The following is an 18164-nucleotide window of genomic DNA, read 5'->3' on the forward strand; positions in this document are numbered from 1 at the left end:
CTCCTTTTTGTTACCAGTTAAGACCTTATTGCACTTTCTTTCTTTCTCTGTTTTGTTGTTTGCATTCATAGGATCTTGCCAGAGGTAGTGGCTGCACCTGAACCCTGGTGTCTAGATTGTCCTAAATTACTGCCAACTAATACACCAAGGCAAAGATTAAGTTTGGGGGAACTTGTTACAGATTTTGCACTGGTTCTTAAGTAATGATGAGCGAACCTTTCAAGGTTCGGTTTGGTTCAGATTGGCAAATGTCCTGATTAGTGTTGAGCATTCCGATACCGCAAGTATCGGGTATCGGCCGATATCAGCGGTATCGGAATTCCGATACTTAATTCCGATACTTTTTTCATATCGGATTCCGGGATCGGAATCGGAATAGGAAGTTCCCATCATGCTATGAGCCTGCTTGCTTTGATTAAGCCAATGGGAATCCTCCGAAGTGTGGGCACATCCTGTTAGGCATGTAGGCATGTTAACTATTGGCATGGCTGTGATTGGCTGCCGAAATGATGTCATGATGCACTATAAAAGCCACCGCAGCCGCCATTTCTGGTCACTCTGCTGTGAATTCAGTTAGGGACAGGCTGCTGTAGAAGACTGTGAGGGACAGTTAGAAATAGCGATTCTAAAAACAATATTGTGCTTTATCCAGGCTACATAAACCACCACTGTAGCTTGCTTTTCCCTAGCAGCGCTGTTTTCACAGCTGTCTGCAAGGGCTGTGTGAGTGCAGCTCACGCTGTGGAGTGGGTCCTGCAGCCACGTCAGGCTGTAGGCCACCCAGTGTGATCACTGCTGCCTCATACATCTTTTATTTTTTGAGCTGCATTTTTTAAATAATTTCAATCTAGTGTGCTTCCATCCGTATCCATATACGTTGGTTGCAAACACTAGTAGTAGACAGCGGAGCCTTTCTGCAGCCTTTCAGTGCTAGTGTCCACTTTGCTGCACTGTTCACGGCTGTCTGAGAGGTCTCTGACTGTGTGTGAGTGCAGCTCACGCTGAGTAGTGTGTCCTGCAGCTACGTCTGGCTGTAGGACGCTCAGCGTGCGTCACTGCCTCACACATATTTTTATTTGAGTGCAGCTCATTTTTTCTTCTATTAGTGTGCATCCATCCGTCTCCATCTACGGTGGTTGCAAACACTATATAGGAGTACACAGCGGAGCCTTTCTGCAGCCTGTCAGTGCCAGTGCCCACTTAGCTGCACTGTTGACGGCTGTCTGAGAGGTCTCTGACTGTGTGTGAGTGCAGCTCACGCTGAGTAGAGTGTCCTGCAGCTACGTCTGGTTGTAGGACGCTCAACGTGCGTCACTGCCTCACACATATTTGTCTCTGAGTGCAGCTCATTTTTTCTTCTCCTATTAGTGTGCATCCATCCGTATCCATCAACATTGGTTGGTTGCAAACACTATATAGGAGTAGATAGAGGAGCCTTTTTTTCTGGCTTGTGCCCTGCCGGCGCAGCCAGATTAGTATTACCCAATTTTTTTGGAGCCTCATCTTTTGCATTGTAGGTTACCTGCCTGCATTGTAATAGCTCCAAAAAGTTGGTGATACTATCAGTTTCAATTCTTTGTTCTCATACTTTGAGTTTGTTTCAAACAAAGAAACCACATAAAAAGTTCACCAAACACTACATTTTGAACTTGTGTAGGCCACATCAGCTCCTATTAAAGTCTAGTCCACACACACACACTTCATAAAATTAGTGTTTCTTGTACCTGTAACCAGCTGTTCAGGAATAAGCACACTAAGGCCCCCCTTTGTCCTTTTTTGCCTATCTTAAGCAGTCTTGCAAGATGAAGAAGGCAGGGAGTAAGGCGCGGGGGCGTGGGCGTGGGCGTGGAGTTTCAGCAGGGAGAGGACGTGGGGATTCTGCAGGGAGAGGACGTGGGGATTCTACAGGTAGAGGACGTGGGGATTCTGGGCCTGCTGCGGGCACCAGTGGATCAGCATCCCCCAGTTTTAGCAGGCAACAGTCCTTTATGCGCAGCTTTGTAGGACCTCAACGTACCCCACTGCTGCGGGAGGAACAAATTGAAGCCGTTGTCGGATGGATGGCAGCTAACGCATCGACTTCAATTACTTCCGCATCCTCTCAGGGTCAGAGCACCGAAGAGCAACCATCTGTCTCTTCACCACCTGCCAAAGTGCCCAGGCAGTCAGAGAGACATGGACAGGAGCCATCACAATCTCTACTTCTGTTCTCGGAATCTGTTGGCTTGGAAAGAGGGGGCCAGCCAAGCAGCATTCCTGAATGTGAAGAAGAGGGAGTATGCAGTGATGCGCAACTTCTTTGTCCCTCTGAATCTGAAGAGGCGAGTGGGCCAGTGCCTATGGTCAGCACACCTCAGTACGCATCAGATGATGACGAGACTCAGTTGCCACTTTCTGGTGCGTACGGTGCTGGCGAGACAACCCCGGAGAAGCAGCTGTTTGAAGAGGGGAGGGAAGATGATGAGGTCCTTGACCCATCATGGCGTGAGCAACAGGAAGGTGGTGGGAGCAGCTCGGAGGAAGAGATTCCCCTACCGGCCAAAACAGGAGGCAGAGGGAGGGGGAAGACTTGGTTGCCTGTACCCTCCACTTCGGCACCCGTTAGGAGCATTCCTCCTTCCAAAGGCAAACCGGGCGCTCACAAGAGTTGCAGTGCGTGGTCCTTTTTTGACACAGTTGCAGATGACATTTGCTTTGTCAAATGCAAGCTGTGTCATCAGAGAGTCAAAAGAGGGAGAAATGTCAGCAACCTCAATACCACAAATATGTGGAAACATGTGCGCACCAAGCACGAGTTGGAGTTGCATAGACACCCTCAAGACGTAGGCCAACGTACAGCACCACCTACCACCTCTTCAGTTCGTGTTGGGCCCTCTTCCTCCAGCTCACACACTGCTGGTTCGGCTTCCTCACAGGATCGCCAAGGAAGAACCTCTGCCACTGTTGTCCGGAGACCCTGTCAGATTCCACCCATAACAGCACGTTCCCATCCATCACAGCCATCGGTAGCACAGGCATGGGATAAAAGGCGCCCTTACTCGGCAAACCATCCCCGAGCACAGTCTCTGAATGCTGGCATTGCCAAACTTCTGGCAGTTGAAATGCTGTCATTCAGGCTGGTGGACACTGACACCTTCCGGGACTTAATGGCATTGGCAGTCCCCCAATACAACGTGCCCAGCCGCTTTTATTTCAGCAGGCGAGCCGTCCCTGCCCTGCAGAAACATGTTGAGGGCAAAATAAAACATGCGCTACTAAACGCCGTTAGTAGCAAGGTCCACCTGACCACCGATGCGTGGACCAGTAACCATGGACAGGGACGATACCTTTCCCTCACTGCCCACTGGGTCAATGTTGTGGAGCCGGGTACGGATCTGGAGAGTGGCGCTGTACGTGTTCTTCCAACGCCACGGATTGCAGGACTCCAGTCTGTACACATAGACTCCTCCTCCTACTCAAGTTCCTCAGAAACAGCAGAGCAGGAGCCTGTTACGACCGATATGAGCACAGCCGTGGCCAAACGTCAACAGGCTGTACTCAAATTAATTTCTTTGGGGAATCGAAGCCACACAGCGCAGGAGCTCTGGAATGCTATCAAGCTGGAGAGCGATGTGTGGTTTGGGCCAGCGAATCTCCAGCCGGGCTTGGTAGTGTGTGACAATGGCCGAAATCTGGTGGCAGCTCTTGGCCTAGGCAACCTCACACACATCCCATGTCTGGCACATGTTCTTAACTTGGTCGTGCAGAGCTTTCTGAGGGACTATCCGGATCTTGATGCACTGTTGCACAAGGTCCGCATAGAGTGCGCTCACTTGCGACGTTCCAGCACGGCAAGATCGCGCCTCGCTGCTCTGCAGCGACGATTTGGCCTTCCAGAACATCGCATCATATGTGACCTACCCACCCGGTGGAATTCAACGTTACATATGTTGGAGCGGTTGTGTGAGCAGCAGGCAGCAGTCATGGAGTACCAGCTGCATCAGGCGCAAACAAGTCGCACTGTGCGCCGTTCACACTTCAGCACCATTGAGTGGGCCTCTATGAAGGACATCTGCCTCGTTTTGCGTGCCTTCGATGAATCCACGCGGATGGCGAGTGCAGATGATGCACTAGTCAGCATGACTGTCCCCCTTATCTGCCTGCTTCAACAAACACTGCAAGCACTAAGGGATGAGGTTTCAGAAGAGGTGGAGGATGAGGAGTCCCAAATGCCATCTGCTTCTGGACAGTCTGCGCTACGTGTTTCCTCACAAAGGCCTAGGCAGGGGACACTTTGTGAGGAGGATGAGGAGGAGTCGATGGAGGAGGAAGACATCTCTCCAGAGGAGGGAGGTACACAAACCTCTACTCAGTATGTACAGCGAGGGTGGGGTGATGCAGAGCAGGTCGAGGTCACGCCTCAAACAGGGGACAGCGGTTCTTTGGCAGTTGGGAGTCTGCAGCACATGGTTGATTTCATGCTGCAGTGCCTGAGAAACGACCGCCGCATCGCCCACATTCTCGTCTCGGCTGATTATTGGGTGTACACCCTCCTAGATCCTCGCTACCGGGACAGCGTACAAAGGCTCATACCAACGTTGAACCGGGAGCGTAAAATGCGGGAGTACGAAGAGTCACTGGTGCAGTCCATAATGTTTTCCATTCCACCCGACAGCATTGTTGCAAGTGCTTTACAAAGCAGCTCTGTGCGTCGAGGCAGTGGAGGAAACTCTGCACAAAGAGGGAGCAGAGGCAGTGCCGCAGCACAAGGCAAGACCACTATGGCCCAAATGTGGCAAAGTTTTGTGTGTCCACCACAATTGTCTACACCATCAGCGACGCCTCGAGTCAGCAGGAGGCAACGCTTCCGTCAGATGGTGTCAGACTACATGTCTTGCCCTGTCGCTGTACTCCCAGATGGCTCTTCCCCCTTCAAGTTTTGGGTCTCTAAGCTGGATACATGGCCAGAGCTTAGCCAGTATGCATTGGAGGTGCTGGCTTGCCCTGCTGCCAGTGTATTATCGGAACGTGTCTTTAGTGCCGCAGGTGGTGTACTAACAGACCGTCGCACGCGACTATCTTCCGATAATGTTGACCGGCTGACTTTTCTGAAAATGAACAAGGCCTGGATCTCCAAAGACTTTGCCATTCCTCTTACAGACTAAATTAGTGGTTGGCAACTGTATCCAGGTCTGCTGGTGTGTTCATTTTTCTACCACCTGAACTATAATCCCTGTGCTTCAACACAGCCAGTTGTCGCTCAGATGTGTCGTCTGCACAGAGAAACACACTAGCTCCTGTGTTACTGGGGTTCAGTAATGCCAGCTGATCCCCTGCTGTGTGGACGGCAGAGTCACCAGCTCCATCAACATTCAAACCACTACTGATTTTTAACCGTGCCCAACTTAGGTCTCTGGCTCCACTGTCTCTACTATTTCCCCTGACCTCCAACCCCGCCATCTACATCTCTGAAGTGGCGTCAGCACAATCTACACTTGTTCCTGTGTTCCTGTGGCTCAGTCCCATCAGTTTATCCCCTGATGTGTGTCCGGCAAGGTCTCCTGCTCTGTCCACATTCCCATAACCAGTAGTGGGAATGAGGACAGAGCTGGCGAACTTGCCGGACAAACATCAGGGGATCAACTGATGGGACTGAGCACCAGTAACACAGGAACAAGTGTAGATTGTGCTGACGCCACTTCAGAGATGTAGCTGGCGGGGTTGGAGGCCAGGGTAAATAGTAGAGACAGTGGAGCCAGAGGCCTAAGTGGAGCATGGTTAGAATCAGTAGTAGTCCACAACCTCCATAAAAACCGCTGCCCATTGGCCTCTGCATGCGGCATGCGTAATCCTGGGCACCAACAGCGTCAGTTGGTGTTCAGAAGTGTCGTCTCCACAGAGCCAAACACATTCGTTCAAGTGTTAGTGGGGTTCAGCACTGCCAGCTGTTCCCCTGCTGTGGAGATGGCAAGTCTCCTGCTGCCTTCACCTGCCCAAATCCAGTAGGCCCCAGCCTGCTCCTCGCCTAATCCTGGGCTCCAACAGCGTCAGTTGGTGTTCAGAAGTGTCGTCTCCACAGAGCCAAACACATTCGTTCAAGTGTTAGTGGGGTTCAGCACTGCCAGCTGTTCCCCTGCTGTGGAGATGGCAAGTCTCCTGCTGCCTTCACCTGCCAAAATCCAGTAGGCCCCAGCCTGCTCCTCGCCTAATCCTGGGCTCCAACAGCGTCAGTTGGTGTTCAGAAGTGTCGTCTCCACAGAGCCAAACACGTTCGTTCAAGTGTTAGTGGGGTTCAGCACTGCCAGCTGTTCCCCTGCTGTGGAGATGGCAAGTCTCCTGCTGCATTCACCTGCCAAAATCCAGTAGGCCCCAGCCTGCTCCTCGCCTAATCCTGGGCTCCAACAGCGTCAGTTGGTGTTCAGAAGTGTCGTCTCCACAGAACCAAACACATTCGTTCAAGTGTTAGTGGGGTTCAGCACTGCCAGCTGTTCCCCTGCTGTGGAGATGGCAAGTCTCCTGCTGCCTTCACCTGCCAAAATCCAGTAGGCCCCAGCCTGCTCCTCGCCTAATCCTGGGCTCCAACAGCGTCAGTTGGTGTTCAGAAGTGTCGTCTCCACAGAGCCAAACACATTCGTTCAAGTGTTAGTGGGGTTCAGCACTGCCAGCTGTTCCCCTGCTGTGGAGATGGCAAGTCTCCTGCTGCCTTCACCTGCCAAAATCCAGTAGGCCCCAGCCTGCTCCTCGCCTAATCCTGGGCTCCAACAGCGTCAGTTGGTGTTCAGAAGTGTCGTCTCCACAGAGCCAAACACGTTCGTTCAAGTGTTAGTGGGGTTCAGCACTGCCAGCTGTTCCCCTGCTGTGGAGATGGCAAGTCTCCTGCTGCATTCACCTGCCAAAATCCAGTAGGCCCCAGCCTGCTCCTCGCCTAATCCTGGGCTCCAACAGCGTCAGTTGGTGTTCAGAAGTGTCGTCTCCACAGAACCAAACACATTCGTTCAAGTGTTAGTGGGGTTCAGCACTGCCAGCTGTTCCCCTGCTGTGGAGATGGCAAGTCTCCTGCTGCCTTCACCTGCCAAAATCCAGTAGGCCCCAGCCTGCTCCTCGCCTAATCCTGGGCTCCAACAGCGTCAGTTGGTGTTCAGAAGTGTCGTCTCCACAGAGCCAAACACATTCGTTCAAGTGTTAGTGGGGTTCAGCACTGCCAGCTGTTCCCCTGCTGTGGAGATGGCAGTCTCTCCTGCTGTCTCTGCATTACAAAGACAGTAGGCCTCTGCCTACACCCTCCTATTTCCTGGGCTTCAACACAGCCAGTTGTAGTTCGGAAGTGCCGTCCACACGGAAAGAGATACTTGCTCCCGTGTCTCAGTGGGGTTCAGTAACGTCAGCTGATCCCCTGCTGTGTGGATGGCAGTCTCTCCTGCTGTCACCTCATTCAAAATTCAGTAGGCCTCTGCCTACACCCTCCTATTTCCTGGGCTTCAACACAGCCAGTTGTAGTTCGGAAGTGCCGTCCACACGGAAAGAGATACTTGCTCCCGTGTCTCAGTGGGGTTCAGTAACGTCAGCTGATCCCCTGCTGTGTGGATGGCAGTCTCTCCTGCTGTCACCTCATTCAAAATTCAGTAGGCCTCTGCCTACACCCTCCTATTTCCTGGGCTTCAACACAGCCAGTTGTAGTTCGGAAGTGCCGTCCACACGGAAAGAGATACTTGCTCCCGTGTCTCAGTGGGGTTCAGTAACGTCAGCTGATCCCCTGCTGTGTGGATGGCAGTCTCTCCTGCTGTCACCTCATTCAAAATTCAGTAGGCCTCTGCCTACACCCTCCTATTTCCTGGGCTTCAACACAGCCAGTTGTAGTTCGGAAGTGCCGTCCACACGGAAAGAGATACTTGCTCCCGTGTCTCAGTGGGGTTCAGTAACGTCAGCTGATCCCCTGCTGTGTGGATGGCAGTCTCTCCTGCTGTAAACTCATTCAAAATACAGTAGGCCTCTGCCTACACCCTCCTATTTCCTGGGCTTCAACACAGCCAGTTGTAGTTCGGAAGTGCCGTCCACACGGAAAGAGACACTTGCTCCCGTGTCTCAGTGGGGTTCAGTAACGTCAGCTGATCCCCTGCTGTGTGGATGGCAGTCTCTCCTGCTGTAAACTCATTCAAAATACAGTAGGCCTCTGCCTACACCCTCCTATTTCCTGGGCTTCAACACAGCCAGTTGTAGTTCGGAAGTGCCGTCCACACGGAAAGAGACACTTGCTCCCGTGTCTCAGTGGGGTTCAGTAACGTCAGCTGATCCCCTGCTGTGTGGATGGCAGTCTCTCCTGCTGTAAACTCATTCAAAATACAGTAGGCCTCTGCCTACACCCTCCTATTTCCTGGGCTTCAACACAGCCAGTTGTAGTTCGGAAGTGCCGTCCACACGGAAAGAGACACTTGCTCCCGTGTCTCAGTGGGGTTCAGTAACGTCAGCTGATCCCCTGCTGTGTGGATGGCAGTCTCTCCTGCTGTAAACTCATTCAAAATACAGTAGGCCTCTGCCTACACCCTCCTATTTCCTGGGCTTCAACACAGCCAGTTGTAGTTCGGAAGTGCCGTCCACACGGAAAGAGACACTTGCTCCCGTGTCTCAGTGGGGTTCAGTAACGTCAGCTGATCCCCTGCTGTGTGGATGGCAGTCTCTCCTGCTGTAAACTCATTCAAAATACAGTAGGCCTCTGCCTACACCCTCCTATTTCCTGGGCTTCAACACAGCCAGTTGTAGTTCGGAAGTGCCGTCCACACGGAAAGAGATACTTGCTCCCGTGTCTCAGTGGGGTTCAGTAACGTCAGCTGATCCCCTGCTGTGTGGATGGCAGTCTCTCCTGCTGTAAACTCATTCAAAATACAGTAGGCCTCTGCCTACACCCTCCTATTTCCTGGGCTTCAACACAGCCAGTTGTAGTTCGGAAGTGCCGTCCACACGGAAAGAGACACTTGCTCCCGTGTCTCAGTGGGGTTCAGTAACGTCAGCTGATCCCCTGCTGTGTGGATGGCAGTCTCTCCTGCTGTAAACTCATTCAAAATACAGTAGGCCTCTGCCTACACCCTCCTATTTCCTGGGCTTCAACACAGCCAGTTGTAGTTCGGAAGTGCCGTCCACACGGAAAGAGACACTTGCTCCCGTGTCTCAGTGGGGTTCAGTAACGTCAGCTGATCCCCTGCTGTGTGGATGGCAGTCTCTCCTGCTGTAAACTCATTCAAAATACAGTAGGCCTCTGCCTACACCCTCCTATTTCCTGGGCTTCAACACAGCCAGTTGTAGTTCGGAAGTGCCGTCCACACGGAAAGAGATACTTGCTCCCGTGTCTCAGTGGGGTTCAGTAACGTCAGCTGATCCCCTGCTGTGTGGATGGCAGTCTCTCCTGCTGTCACCTCATTCAAAATTCAGTAGGCCTCTGCCTACACCCTCCTATTTCCTGGGCTTCAACACAGCCAGTTGTAGTTCGGAAGTGCCGTCCACACGGAAAGAGATACTTGCTCCCGTGTCTCAGTGGGGTTCAGTAACGTCAGCTGATCCCCTGCTGTGTGGATGGCAGTCTCTCCTGCTGTAAACTCATTCAAAATACAGTAGGCCTCTGCCTACACCCTCCTATTTCCTGGGCTTCAACACAGCCAGTTGTAGTTCGGAAGTGCCGTCCACACGGAAAGAGACACTTGCTCCCGTGTCTCAGTGGGGTTCAGTAACGTCAGCTGATCCCCTGCTGTGTGGATGGCAGTCTCTCCTGCTGTAAACTCATTCAAAATACAGTAGGCCTCTGCCTACACCCTCCTATTTCCTGGGCTTCAACACAGCCAGTTGTAGTTCGGAAGTGCCGTCCACACGGAAAGAGATACTTGCTCCCGTGTCTCAGTGGGGTTCAGTAACGTCAGCTGATCCCCTGCTGTGTGGATGGCAGTCTCTCCTGCTGTCACCTCATTCAAAATTCAGTAGGCCTCTGCCTACACCCTCCTATTTCCTGGGCTTCAACACAGCCAGTTGTAGTTCGGAAGTGCCGTCCACACGGAAAGAGATACTTGCTCCCGTGTCTCAGTGGGGTTCAGTAACGTCAGCTGATCCCCTGCTGTGTGGATGGCAGTCTCTCCTGCTGTAAACTCATTCAAAATACAGTAGGCCTCTGCCTACACCCTCCTATTTCCTGGGCTTCAACACAGCCAGTTGTAGTTCGGAAGTGCCGTCCACACGGAAAGAGATACTTGCTCCCGTGTCTCAGTGGGGTTCAGTAACGTCAGCTGATCCCCTGCTGTGTGGATGGCAGTCTCTCCTGCTGTCACCTCATTCAAAATTCAGTAGGCCTCTGCCTACACCCTCCTATTTCCTGGGCTTCAACACAGCCAGTTGTAGTTCGGAAGTGCCGTCCACACGGAAAGAGATACTTGCTCCCGTGTCTCAGTGGGGTTCAGTAACGTCAGCTGATCCCCTGCTGTGTGGATGGCAGTCTCTCCTGCTGTAAACTCATTCAAAATACAGTAGGCCTCTGCCTACACCCTCCTATTTCCTGGGCTTCAACACAGCCAGTTGTAGTTCGGAAGTGCCGTCCACACGGAAAGAGATACTTGCTCCCGTGTCTCAGTGGGGTTCAGTAACGTCAGCTGATCCCCTGCTGTGTGGATGGCAGTCTCTCCTGCTGTAAACTCATTCAAAATACAGTAGGCCTCTGCCTACACCCTCCTATTTCCTGGGCTTCAACACAGCCAGTTGTAGTTCGGAAGTGCCGTCCACACGGAAAGAGATACTTGCTCCCGTGTCTCAGTGGGGTTCAGTAACGTCAGCTGATCCCCTGCTTTGTGGATGGCAGTCTCTCCTGCTGTAAACTCATTCAAAATACAGTAGGCCTCTGCCTACACCCTCCTATTTCCTGGGCTTCAACACAGCCAGTTGTAGTTCGGAAGTGCCGTCCACACGGAAAGAGATACTTGCTCCCGTGTCTCAGTGGGGTTCAGTAATGTCAGCTGATCCCCTGCTGTGTGGATGGCAAAGTCTCCTGCTGCCTACACAGTCGTACCACTACTGATTTTTAACCGTGCTCCAATTAGGCCTGTGGCTCCACTGTCTCTCGTATTTCCCCTGTCCTCCAACCCTGCCAGTTACAGCTCCGAAGTGGCGTCTGCACAATCCACACTTGTTCCTGTGTTACAGGTGTTCAGTCCGATCAGTTAATCCCCTGATGTGTGTCCGGCAATGTCGCCTGCTCTGTCCACATTCCCATTATCGGAATGTGGACAGAGCAGGCGACATTGCCGGACACACATCAGGGGATTAACTGACCGGACTGAACACCTGTAACACAGGAACAAGTGTGGATTGTGCAGACGCCACTTCGGAGCTGTAACTGGCGGGGTTGGAGGACAGGGGAAATACGAAAATCAGTGAATCCACAGGCCTAAGTGGAGCTTGGTTCAAATTAGTAGTCTACAACCGATCTTAAAATTTCTTCAATGCAGCCTAAGCCTGCTCCGTGCTTGTCCCTGGGCTTCAACACAGCCAGTTGTTGCTCGGAAGTGCCGTCTTCACAGAGTAAAACACTAGCTCCTGTGTTTGTGGGGTTCAGTAACGTCAGCTGTTCCCCTGCTGTTTTGATGGCAATCTGTCCTGCTGCCTCCCAATTGACAGCACATCAGGCCTCAGCCTGCTAAGTGCTTGTCCTGGGCTCCAACATCGCCAGTTGCTGCTCATAACTGACTTTGGCACGGGTACTCCCTCCTGCCCAGCTTGGTTCCAGCCCTGCCTGCTGTTTCCGGGAAGTGTCAATGTCAGTTTGCCACCCCAAGTTGCCATGTCGTGTTGCGGTTGGGTTAGCCGAGGCTAGGGTGCCAGCAGTTTAGGTGCTTCCTATGTGGACTGCGGGTTCTGGTAAGAAAGGTTTGTTCCATAGTGCCAGTAGGACAAGCACCCCCTGTAGGACTGTGTGATTCGGTAACTGCAGCCAGCTTGCGGCATGCCAACTTTGCTTTTCAGGGGTAACTTCTGATACCCCTCCGGGTTCCAGCACCGTCAGCTGGTTCTCATCAGAGCCTTTGGCCTAGGTGCCTCCATCTCGGTATCCGAGTTCCAGCAACGTCTGCTGGTCCTTGGTAGTGCTTTGTAGCACAGGTACCTCCTGCTTAGTAACCGGGTTCCAGCACCGTCAGCTGGTCCTCGGTTGTGCCATTGGCTCTTATTCCTTCTGCTGCCCCTCCGGGTGCCAGCACTGTCAGCTGGTCCTCGCTATTTCCATTTGCTCTTGCAGCTTATGCTACCCCTCCGGGTTCCAGCACCGTCAGCTGGTTCTCGTCAGAGCCTTTGGCCTAGGTGCCTCCATCTCGGTATCCGAGTTCCGGCAACGTCTGCTGGTCCTTGGTAGTGCTTTGTAGCACAGGTACCTCCTGCTTAGTAACCGGGTTCCAGCACCGTCAGCTGGTCCTCGGTTGTGCCATTGGCTCTTATTCCTTCTGCTGCCCCTCCGGGTGCCAGCACTGTCAGCTGGTCCTCGCTATTTCCATTTGCTCTTGCAGCTTATGCTACCCCTCCGGGTTCCAGCACCGTCAGCTGGTTCTCGTCAGAGCGTTTGGCCTAGGTGCCTCCATCTCGGTATCCGAGTTCCGGCAACGTCTGCTGGTCCTTGGTAGTGCTTTGTAGCACAGGTACCTCCTGCTTAGTAACCGGGTTCCAGCACCGTCAGCTGGTCCTCGGTAGTGCCATTGGCTCTTGTTCCTTCTGCTGCCCCTCCGGGTGCCAGTACCGTCAGCTGGTTCAAGAGGACAAAGAACAGGAAGACAACCACCAAGATGCAGAACAACAAGAGAGAGAAGACAAAGAAGCATAAAAAAAACAAAGCAGAAGAACATTAAGCATAAGACTAATACTCTGAGCAAATGATATTATCTTATTTATAAGCAGAAGAAGACTAAGCAGTGTATGGGGGTGAGTCCGTTCCTCCTCGTGGTGCCCCTGGAAAAGGCCTGCTTCTGCAGGCCAAACTGAACGCGGACAAATCCTGTTGTAAATCTTTTGTGACAGGCAGAACGGAAGGTGTAAACTTCTAACTTTTCTAGATAACAACTACAGGAATGCCTGACACAAACAAGAATATGATGAAGAAGAATAGGAAGAAGATGAAGAAGCTGAATATGTAGAATAATAATTGTTGAATAAGAAGAATATGAAGAATGTAAGAAAAGGAAGAAGAAGAAGAAGAAGAAGAAGAAGAAGAAGAAGAAGAAGAAGAAGAAGAAGAAGAAGAAGAAGAAGAAGAAGAATGTAAAAAAAGGAAGTAGAAGAAGAAGAAGAAGAAGAATGTAAAAAAAGGAATAAGAAGAAGAATGTAAAAAAAGGAAGTAGAAGAAGAAGAAGAAGAATGTAAAAAAAGGAAGTAGAAGAAGAAGAAGAAGAATGTAAAAAAAGGAAGTAGAAGAAGAAGACATACATGTCTGGCAAAATATAAATGAGGCTAACATAGTCAATATCTTTGTAACTCCTAACATCTTTAAAAAAAAAAGTTTAATTCCTGCTATTCCATTTGATTGGGCTAAACCTCTATGGCTTTAATGTCTCCTCCACCTCCCACAATACATTCTACATTATTCTTAGTTGTTTTTCTTCATGTAGAATTAACCTACAAGGAAAGAAAGGTTTTTTTTTAATTCCGATATTTTGGCCCCATTGACTTGCATTGGTTCCCGGTATCGGAATCGGCGATACCGATACTTTTTTTTAAGATCGGCCGATCCATTCCGATCCGATATTTTCAAGTATCGGCTGGTATCGCTCAACTCTAGTCCTGATGTTCGCCGAACAGTTTGTTGAACATATCTGAACTCAATTGAATTTAATGGGAGGCAAAATCATAGACAACACCTTCAGGGGGTCCAAAATCTGCCAAAACATCTCATACTAGGGGCAGACACCAGGAAAAATTACATCAATTGACCCAGAGTACAAATAGTATAATAGAAACATAACATAATAACATAGTTTTGAAGGCTGAAGGAAGACCTTATGTCCATCTAGTTCAGCCTATTTTTAGTGCAGCTGTTCTGCATTGTTGATCCTGGGGAAGGCAAAACACCCACAGAGTAGAAGCCAATTTTCTCCATAGGGAAAAAAATTCCTTCCCCTAAGCTGGGTCAACCATCTACCTATAATATTCTGTTATTCATAACCTTCTATTCTGTGACTCACAAGAAAAGCATCCATTCCTTTCTTAAATTCATTCAGTGAGTTGGACATCACCACTTCCTCAGGAAGAGAATTCCAGAGCCTCACTGCTCTTACCGTGAAGAACCCTCTTCTATGCTGGTGCAGAAATTGTCTTTCCTCCAAACGAAGAGAATGCCCCCTTGTTCTTGTCACAGTCCTTGGTACAAACAGTTCATTGGAGAGATCTCTGTATTGCCCTCTGATATACTTGTACATATATATTAAGTCTCCCCTAAGTCTTCTCTTTTCTAGAGTAAATAGACCTAATTTTGATAACCTTTCTGGGTATTGTAGAGAACCAACTCCATTTATCATTTTAGTAGCCCGCCTTTGAACCCTTTCAAGTTCAGTAATGTCTTTATATGGCAAAATGCCATATACAGAAGCCGTAATCCACGAGATCCAGAGATTTGCTGATATCGTCCCTACAGGATTTCCCCATTCTGTCAGCAAGGACACAACATTCAGAGGATATCACATTCCAAAAGTGTAGCTTGTTGGTTTTGTCATCTCTTTCATCACATTTTCTAACGTTTGCTGGTTGGCATCAAGAAGATCGGTTGATGAGTGGTGCTACATGTTTGTTGCTACAAATTTTTAGACATACTCATCTCCCTTTATGGTGTCCCCACCTCCCTACTTATCCAATCTCCACCCATTTCATGCCCCTCCCCACACCTTGATGCCCACCTTTCTAAAAAAATAGAAAACTTTCCAGGGCTTGGGAGAAATGTTAACTTTTCTCCTCTTTTCTCAGTAGACTTTGTGACATTCTGCAACAGTTCACAAGTTGCCATCTTTTAAATCTATGAGCCAAGGTAAAGATTTACCACTTTGTCTTTCAAAACTTATAATACTATTATTTATATAGTAACTGGTCTGTATGCTTCATGGCTAAATATGTTCTCACAGAAAAGATATCTTTAAGGGATATCCCATACCGAAAAATGTACTGATATTCTCAATGTCTCAGTTTAATTCTTCCTGTTAAAGGGAACTTGTCACGCCCCAGGGCGTTTTTAAGTAAAAGAGCCACCTTCCGCAGCACTAAGGCTGCATTCTGTGAAGATGGCTCTTCTGCTTCTGATCCCTAGTAACACTAAAATATTGACTTTTATTACTAGCTCCCCATACCTGTATTGAGTCCCATAGGTATGGTGTCTCCCCCAATATCAGCCACCTCCCAGCCGTCCATCTTCCCCGACTTGCATCTGTGCACCGCCTCCTCCTGTGTTGCTGTTACATGCCGGCGCCTGCACTCTGCCTACAGTTCTCGGGCATGCGCAGTGTGCGCTGCGAGGGAACTGACATCAGGCTATGGCGTGATCTGGGGCCTACGCAACACGCAGGCGCGATAGTCTGATATCAGTTCACGGCAGCGAGCACTGTGCATGCCCGAGAACTGTTGGCAGAGCACAGGCGCTGACTGCTGTTTTGCTAGATTATTTTGAGATCCTGGAAGTGATTAAAAAATATTATTCTCACCAGTCCTACCATAGTAGCTAGCCACTTGGTCCTCCACTCATTGCCTCCAATCTTTGAATTAGTCTTCTGATTGGTCTTTGGATATTATGGCCCTGATTTACACATGTGGGGCACGATCAGGGCCGGACTGACCATCTGGAAATTCTGGCAAATGCCAGAAGGGCCTGTCTGGTTGTGGACCACTTTGTCTGCTATGTTTTTATCAGAATTGGTGTTCTCAAGACACTCATACTGCTAAGAGTTGTAACAGAGGTATCATTAGAAATATTGGTCTTGTAGTAAATCTTGCTTTCCTCCATTCAGGGTAATATTAGTAATTTATCCCATCTGTTGTTTGAGGACGGGGGCAGCATGGGCCTGTGTGATTTCAGATGCCAAGGCTGAATTTTAACCCCAGTGCATACCTGGGCACGAGGGACATTATTGATGTCAATGATGTGAGTCGTGTCCCACAAGACTTCGTGAAATTGTGTCAATGTCACAAGATCCAAAGAGGACTGAGCAGAGGACTGGTTGGGAGTTGTAGTGGCAGGATATGTAAAGGTCGGACCGGACAGTTTAGTAATTTTAGAACCATTAACAGCACTCCGTTTACTATTTCTTGGGGTTGGGGGAGACCTGAGAGCATATTAAACATAATTTAATTTGGACTGAATCAAATCTGCCAGCCAATTTGATTATATCTACTCAAAATGAATTTCAGAAGATTTACTTATCTGTACTCCAAAGGGACAGCTAATCTCATGTCATTTTCAACACTTCTATTTTTCTAGATTTACATGTTTGAAACATTTACTTTTAGAGAAGCTTGGTGTTCCCAGTCCTGACATCTATTCTGAAAGACCCCAAATATTTCAAGAACCCAGAAGAATTTGACCCTGAACGTTTTCTTAATGAGAAAGGCTGCATTAAGAAAAGGGATGCATTGATGCCATTCTCTACAGGTAAGAGGATATTACTGCATAATAGCAAAACAGATCTGTGAACATTGGTTGAATTTAATCTTCAGTGTATAAAATATTTTGATATGTCTGCTGTAAATAGGCTGGCTTTAGGAAGGCCACAAAATATGACTAAATGAGATTTAGAAATCCATTGTCTTGTTGTTCTCGTTTTTTTTTACCATGCCTACCAAATTAATATACACTATCAGGGGCATAACTACAAAGTTATGGACCCCAGTGTGAACTTTTAATGCCAAAATACACACACATCTCCGCACCGTACACCTCGTACATGCGCGGCTCCGCATCGCACACCTCGTACACACGTGGCTCCGTACACCTTGTACACACACGGCTCCTCTCCACACACCTCGTATTATCACAGGTCCTGTGCACACAGAGCAGTCATCGCGTCAGGCCAATTGCAGCCTGGCAGCCAATCAAAGCACGGAGCTGCACAGCCAATGAGCGGCTGCAGCTCCGCGATCGGGCCCCTAAGCACTCCGGGCCCTACGACCACGGTAGACACGCCCCTGTACACTATATAAATTAAAATGGCAATTTTTCAGTCAAGGAGCCACCGATTACATTTGTAAGGGCAAGGAGGACATGATCATATAAACACTTCGGGAGAGTGGGTCATTCTGAGGGATTCCCTTTTAACTGTTTTTATTGAATTAAGATAGCCCGTCTGGTTTACCTCGTGTACAAAGAGAACTACTGGCAAAAAAACTGAGACCTTTGACACTAGAGCAAACAATGTTAAGTTATAAATTTTAAGAATTTTTTTCTCTCAAAAAGATGTCAATGAGTGAAAATATCAAAAAGAGCATTCCACACCATGCCATGCTCCAGCACCATACCTTCACCGCTGGCTCCAATGATTGTTTACCGGCTACAGCAATGACATCACAACTTCAGCGCATGTCACTGCTGCAGCCAATCGCCGAGCTCATCGAATGTCTGCAGCAGAGATGTGCAGTGTAGCTGTGACTTCACCCCTGCATCCTGTAAACAGTCAAAGGAGATAGCAATGCAGAGCTGTGGGTGGATGGCCGCAAGTATTCAATTACCCTGCAGTGTCCCCATAGGGTACATTAAGTATTATGTAGTAGTGAATAAAATCAATCTTGACTTCTTATTTTGTATGCTTGTTCTGTTTTCTCAGGTAAACGTATGTGTATGGGAGAAGGCCTGGCTCGCATGCAGCTCTTCCTCTTTCTAACTGTAGGAAAGGTGACCGGACGGACGGACTAGTCAGAGTGAAGAAGGAAAGGTTTGCACAGTGTAGGTAGGTGTCAGTTATTACAGTGGGGAAACAGCTAGGAAAGTGTAGTGGACGTGCAGTACCTTGGGTTGATCATTAGATGGCAGGGAGGAGTGTGAGCAAAGGACTTGACATCAGCTTAGGGCTTTAGAAACTGTTGGTCATGGGGGGGCGGGGTTACAGTGACAGGGGACCGGGAGAGCTATAAATACTGAGGGAGGGTTCCAGAGGGTTCCAGTCCCCAGGGGGAGCTCCAGTGACAGGAGGACTGCGACAGT

The 18164-nt window shown here is 49.4% G+C and overlaps 2 long non-coding RNA genes across 2 annotated transcripts in view; one reads left to right on the forward strand and one right to left on the reverse strand.

Moving 5' to 3' along the window:
• The window catches only part of LOC141052021 (uncharacterized), a 104201-nt gene that overhangs the window by 53641 nt on the left and 32396 nt on the right, over positions 1-18164 (reverse strand). The gene's annotated exons all lie outside the window — the stretch shown is intronic.
• On the forward strand, positions 14898-18039 carry LOC141052018 (uncharacterized). The gene is made up of 3 exons (XR_012220726.1): positions 14898-15008; positions 16449-16619; positions 17788-18039. It is a non-coding gene; the product is annotated as an uncharacterized lncRNA (long non-coding RNA).

The sequence above is a fragment of the Dendrobates tinctorius genome, unplaced genomic scaffold, assembly GCF_039654945.1.
Source record: "Dendrobates tinctorius isolate UK_male_01 unplaced genomic scaffold, ASM3965494v1 ptg000158l, whole genome shotgun sequence".
NCBI classification, from domain to species: domain Eukaryota; kingdom Metazoa; phylum Chordata; class Amphibia; order Anura; family Dendrobatidae; genus Dendrobates; species Dendrobates tinctorius.